This window comes from Odocoileus virginianus, chromosome 25 (assembly GCF_023699985.2).
Source record: "Odocoileus virginianus isolate 20LAN1187 ecotype Illinois chromosome 25, Ovbor_1.2, whole genome shotgun sequence".
In the NCBI taxonomy this organism is placed as follows: Eukaryota; Metazoa; Chordata; class Mammalia; order Artiodactyla; family Cervidae; genus Odocoileus; species Odocoileus virginianus.
Window position 1 is genome coordinate 2,726,006 of NC_069698.1, and position 6,732 is coordinate 2,732,737.

Genomic DNA, 6,732 nt, shown 5'->3' on the forward strand with positions numbered 1-6,732 from the left:
ACTTAGTGATTCAACAACAACAACAAAAAGTCACTAGAAAAAAAAGATGGCAATGTATTTAGTGTATAAACACACTCTGGATTCTTTCATGTTGCTTAGTAAACTCTGGAGCCTGCCAACTTGTAGCCAAGAGGATGATTCCGAGACTACCATTAGCCACATTCAGGTCTCACCTCTAGGTGGAATCAGAAGACCAGTTGGAGTTCAGACCCTCCCTGGATAAATCCAAAGCCCACATCAACCATCCCCTCGACTTGGCCACACCTTCCTGCTCTGCTGATCCAGAGGCAATCATCTTCCAGAAGAGGAAGCAGTAAATACAACTGATCCTTGAACCAAATGGAGGTTAAAGGCAGCAACTCCTCCCCAGGAATGGAAAATCTGCATACTATTCTATCTTGAAAACAAAGAAATTGATAAATGACTCACCCAAGGGCAGGAAGTTGAAAGAGTTTGGACAGAATCAAGACTCAAATCCTAGTTCTTGTGGTTCTATGTAATGTGTTCTCTAACAGAACCCAAACTTTTCCCAACACATTTAAAGATCTATAAAATGAAAATACAGGCACAATGCTTATTGGAAAAAAAAAAAAATCCACGTGTAAGTGAACCCCTACAGTTCAAACCTGTATTGTTGAAGTGTCAACTGTACTTCTAGCACTGACAGAGGTACAAATTCTCACCCAGAAAAAAGGCTTTGAAGGATCCCACAGAGTCACTGTTTATATTACATTATACAGTAATCTCAACCATCTCACAGCTTTCTCCACTTGAGACCAGATAATGCTGCTCTCAGAGCACGCTCATCCCAAAAGTGGGGAATGCAGGTAAGAAATAAGGGGACACAGCCCTCCAAGGCTTCCATGTGATAACCCCTCCATTCCAGCAGGTGAAGCGCCCAAGCAGGACAGGATGCTCCACTCACGGCGCCGTCTCCCCACTGCTTGTTCCCAGTTCCTCCTAGTTTATTCCTAGTTTTCAAAGGGTGCACTCGTGTCTCTGTTTGACAGCTTGTCTTCTTCTTTGGGATTTGTTCTAGGATTCCTCATTCAGGACTGTGGAAAAGGAAGGGAGAAGAACACAGAAATGATAAAGATGTGAAATAGCTCCCGACGATCATCAAAATATTACCCAAGTAGCAGCATTAAAAGAGGAAATTGTTGACGCATTCATTTGAAGTGTATGGTGCTATTATTCTCAGAGAGCTTAATTTTAAAAACATAATTTCTGGGGAACTGGAGGGGGAGGCGGCAATATTGTTTCAAGTTGGACAAATTGACAAGAGCGAGAGATACACTGCGTTCCATCCCGACCTCGGGTCGCGGTGCTGGGCCGTGTTTCCCTCCTCGGCCCCCGAGAGCTGGGTGCCGTTTTCTGCAGGGTTCCCAGGCCCCCGCTCCAGGGCCGGGCTGACCCGACTCGCTAGCGCTTCATGGAGAACTTCCAAAAAGTGGAAAAGATCGGAGAGGGAACGTACGGAGTTGTGTACAAAGCCAAAAACAAGTTGACGGGAGAAGTGGTGGCGCTTAAAAAAATCCGCCTGGACACTGAGACAGAGGGTGTACCCAGTACTGCCATACGAGAAATCTCTCTGCTTAAGGAGCTTAATCACCCTAATATTGTCAAGCTGCTGGATGTCATTCACACAGAAAACAAACTCTACCTGGTTTTTGAGTTTCTGCACCAGGATCTCAAGAAATTCATGGATGCCTCTACGCTCACTGGCATCCCTCTTCCGCTCATAAAGAGCTACTTGTTCCAGCTGCTCCAGGGCCTAGCTTTCTGCTCTCATCGGGTCCTGCACCGAGACCTTAAACCTCAGAATCTGCTTATCAACGCCGATGGGTCCATCAAGCTAGCAGACTTTGGACTAGCCAGAGCTTTTGGGGTCCCTGTTCGTACTTACACCCACGAGGTGGTGACTCTGTGGTACCGAGCACCAGAAATCCTTCTGGGCTGCAAATACTACTCCACAGCAGTGGACATATGGAGCCTCGGCTGCATCTTTGCTGAGATGGTGACCCGCCGGGCCCTATTCCCCGGAGATTCTGAGATCGACCAACTCTTCCGGATCTTTCGGACCCTGGGAACCCCAGATGAGGTGGTTTGGCCAGGAGTTACTTCTATGCCGGATTATAAGCCAAGTTTCCCCAAGTGGGCCAGGCAGGATTTTAGCAAAGTGGTGCCTCCCCTGGATGAAGATGGACGGAGCTTGTTATCGCAAATGCTGCACTACGACCCTAACAAGCGGATTTCAGCCAAGGCAGCTCTGGCTCATCCTTTCTTCCAAGATGTGACCAAGCCAGTACCTCACCTTCGACTCTGATCGCCTTCTCAAGCCCCTGCCCTCAGTATCACCCTCTTCTCCAGTGCGAGTGTGATCTGGCTTGGCCCAGGCTCTTAGCGCACTGATCTTATCTGGTTGCCTTAGCACTCACCTGCGCCTCTTAGCCAGTCCACTCTGGAATGATGGGGTGGAGGGAAGAAATAGGTGGAATTGAAAGGACGCTTCAGTATTAGATGCACTTAAGTCAGCCTCCACTCCCCTCTCTCCCTCCTCTTAGTCGTTGCTTAAGAGGGCTGATATTTTTAAAAAAGACAAAAAATAAAAGACTTTCTCCTCCATCCACATAGGTTTGCCTTCCCAGTCTCTGAAAGCCCCCTATTATTATTTTCTGTGTCTGGGATGATTAAAGACCCCAAGCCTCCAGAGCCACGGTTGTAAGGCCAACTGATAGCACTGGGGGCTAAGATGGAACCTTTGAAAACCAAGCAAAACAAAAACATTATGGAGGGGCCTGTTTTAAAGAATTCGGTTTAAAAAAAATAGATCCAACTGGTTTCTACCCTAGTTTTAGTGTTTCATCTCACCTAACATCTGGGAGACTCAGGACTCCCAGTCTCTGCAGTCCCAGCGGGGCTGCAGTAGAAACATGGCTCCTAGGCTTCCTGCCTGTCCCTCCTCTGGGCGAGGTGTGTCTAGGAGGCTCTGGGACAGGGACTGTGCTTCACCTTGGCCTTATGAGGCAAGTGAAAGGTGTTTGAATTTTTCTCTTCTTTTTAAGATTCTTAAGGTGCTAGGTCCCATCTTCCTCTGAAGGCCACCCCGTAAGAGTAAAAGTTAAGGTTGAGACATCATTTTGAGAATTCTGACACTTAGGGCTGTGACTGAGTGGGGATATTGGGGGGAAATATTTCTTTAAAAGAAGGATGAACAATTATATTTATATTTCAGGTTATAGTATAGTAGTTTTTTAAGTGGGAATGGGTGGGGATTGTTGCCATGTGCACCTTGGGGTTTGTAATGCAAATATGTTGTGGTGTTTTTTTTTAAAGCTTTTTTTCATGATTTTGTCTCTCTTCTCCCACTTTTGTCCTTGAGTGTTCTTGCTGTTAACATTATTTGTAATTTAGTTTGTAACTGATTAAAAAGTTCCTAGTTTTACAGTTCAAAAAAAAAATAAATAAAAATAAAAACATAATTTCTAAGAGAAATGGCAGCAGCAAATCCCTCCACATGGGATTTGGAACCAAACGCAACCGCCCTGCCTTGTTCACTAATGTCCAGCTGAGTCCTAACTCCACGAGGAAGACCCGGAAGTAATATCCTAATGTGAATATGGTCTTTTGGGCTTTCAAAAACGCAGCAGCCAAGGACAAGTTCATGAACTAGGAGTGAGTTGTGCCCCAAATGTGAGAACATGGGTTACCATAGACAGTCACCCCTTAACTTGGGCGAACACCAACCTTCAGACACTCCAGTTACTTTTCCATTGCTTCCCTTCACCTCAGATTTGCTCTTTACAGTCATCTCCTAGGCACAAACACATTCACTGTTACTCCCTCTGGGTTCTCAGTGTCCAGCGTAGCTTTTTTATGTTCACAGAAAGCCTTAACATGAAACATTTTATTACTTCTTTAGGCCTCATCTGCCCCGAGTGGCTCAGTGGTAAAGAATCTGTCTGCCAATGCAGGAGACAGGAATTCCGTCCCTGGGTGGGGAAAATCCCCTGGAGGAGGACATGGCAACCACTCCAGTATTCTTGCCTGGGAAATCCCATGGACAGAGGAGCCTGGCGGGCTCCAGCCCAGGGATCACAGAGAGTTGGACACGACTAAGCGTGTACACATGTCGGCACAGTAGATAGACCACGCAGTTAATATGACCCCAGTCCTTGACTAGCTGGCTAGCTGTGACTAGCTGACTAGCTGGTTAAATAGGTCTAAGCCTCAGTTAATTCATCTAAAAAGATGAGGATAAGATTAAGATTCAGAGGGACTTCCCTGGTGGTCCAGTGGCTAAGACTCCAGGTTCCCAAGGCAGGCAGCCCAGATGTGATTCCTGGTCAGGGAACTAGATCCCACATCCTACAAGATACAATGAGATCCCACATGCTACAATCAAGGCACAGTACAGCCAAATAAATAAACATTAAAGAAAATTAAGATTTTACATTACTTCATTTAATCCTCACTGCAACCCCACAAAGTAGGTATTACCCGGCCCATTTTACAGATAAGGAGACAGGCACTAAAAGGATACATAACCTGCCCAAAGTCACACAGCTGCAAAACAGCAGCCTGAGATTGGAGGCACATGGCTGAAGTACATGGCTCCTGGGTATAAACTTTCTGTTCTACGGTTTCATATACTTCAGTTCAGTCAGTTCAGTTGCTCAGTCATGTCCGACTCTTTGCAACCCCATGAACTGCAGCACACCAGGCCTCCCTGTCCATTACCAACTCCCAGAGTTTACTCAAATTCATGTCCATCGAGTCGGTGATGCCATCCAGCCATCTCATCCTCTGTCGCCCCCTTCTCTTCCTGCCCCCAATCCCTCCCAGCATCAGGGTCTTTTCCAGTGAGTCAACTCTTCACATCAGGTGGCCAAAGTACTGGAGTTTCAGCTTCAGCATCAGTCCTTCCAATGAACACCCAGGACTGATCTCCTTTAGGATTGACTGGTTGGATCTCCTTGCAGTCCAAGGGACTCTCAACAGTCTTCTCCAATACCACAGTTCAAAAGCATTAATTCTTCAGCGCTCAGATTTCTTTATAGTCCAACTCTCACATCCATACACGACCACTGGAAAAACCATAGCCTTGACTAGATGGACCTTTGTTGGCAAAGTAATGTCTCTGCTTTTTAATATGCTGTCTAGGTTTGTCATAACTTTCCTTCCAAGGAGTAAGCATCTTTTAATTTCATGATTGCAATCACCATCCGCAGTGACTTCAGTTACTATTAATTTTACTGTTTTGGAATTTAGGATAGTGGTCAGATTGTAATAGAAGTATTTAGCTGAAGATGGGCTTTATATTCAGCTAAAGATGCTCAGGAGATCTGGGTTCGATCCCTGGGTTAGGAAGATTCCCAGGAGGAGGGCATGACAACCCACTCCAGTGTTCTTGCCTGAAGAATTCCCAAGAACAGAGAAACCTGGCGGGCTACAGTCCATGGGGTCACAAAGAGTCGGGCACGACTGAGTTACTAAGCAGAGCACACAGGCCTTGATGCTTACAAAGAAAGAAAAGTAATGGCAGCTTCTGATCACCATGGGAGTAATTCACCGGTACATTTATTGAAGACATATTTGAGGGCTCGGCACTGTTTTAGAGGATGAATATGCAGCTATGGATGAGATAAAATTGTATGGTTTTACCGCTGTACCTTTTCACCTGCTGCTCCTTTTGCTGAGAATGTACCTGTTCTCTCTCTCTCTCTCTCTCACACACACACACACACACATGTGCTTTGTAGTCTGGTCATTCCTCACTTTTTCCACTCCGTGTAGTAAAACTCAGTTATTGCTCCGACTATTCTGGATTCCTACCTTCAGCACACATCTCAGAGTCCCTAATTAAACTCAAAGAGGAACAAGAGAATAAAAGAAGAGCTTTTTTTAAAAAAATGAGACAAAGAAAAGAAAAAGGATGCATTTGGGGAGGTGCCAAAAGAAAGAAACCAAAAACAAAAATTAGAAATAAAAGATAGTATTAAGATAAAGAGTGAAAAGGATGAAACAACAAGGCAGTTTAGTCATATGTTTAGTGCATGAAGGACTTTTACATGGAGAATAATAGGCTCTTCTCCGTAGGGAGTTATAAGGGAGGAAATCATTTGCAGGGAAAGTGGTACAGACAGAGTCAGCTAGCTTTTATTAGGCACTTCCCATACGCAGGGCATAATCACGACTATCAAGGGGCTTACAATTTAATGGGAAAGACAGCTGCACATAAAAAGATGACTAGTAATCAATTTAATGGAAAAGATTACAAGAGCAATGAATGCAGAGAAGGGACAGATTTCAATGAATTCATAAGCTGCAATAGAAAGGGAACACTTCACTAAGGAGATAAAATAGTAGAGTCTTGTCAATGAAAGAAGAGAGGACTTGGGCAAAGGGTAGAGCTGAAGAAAATGACATAAAACATGATTGAAATGTCTTAAAAATGTGTTTTTAGAGGCCCTTTGCTAAAGCCAATTCACTTCTCCATCAGAACCTGCACCAGCTTCATCAAAACTCCTCTCCATTTTTTTTTCCTCTTCTCTTTTCACTGGATAATTCCATCAATATAGCTTTCTCTCATCTAAAACACTAAACCAAAACTACCGCTTCTATAGCTATTGTGCCATTTCTCTGCTTTTTCCTTTTTTTTCTTCCAGTTTCATTGAGATGCAATTGACATATAGGGCTTCTCTAGTGGCTTAGAGATAAAGAATTTGCTTG

At 44.5% G+C, this 6,732-nt stretch overlaps 1 pseudogene; it reads left to right on the plus strand.

Annotated features, from left to right (window-relative positions):
• The first annotated feature begins 1,236 nt into the window (after positions 1–1,236).
• LOC139031035 (cyclin-dependent kinase 2 pseudogene) lies at positions 1,237–3,448 on the plus strand (annotated as a pseudogene).
• The last annotated feature ends 3,284 nt before the right edge of the window (positions 3,449–6,732 follow it).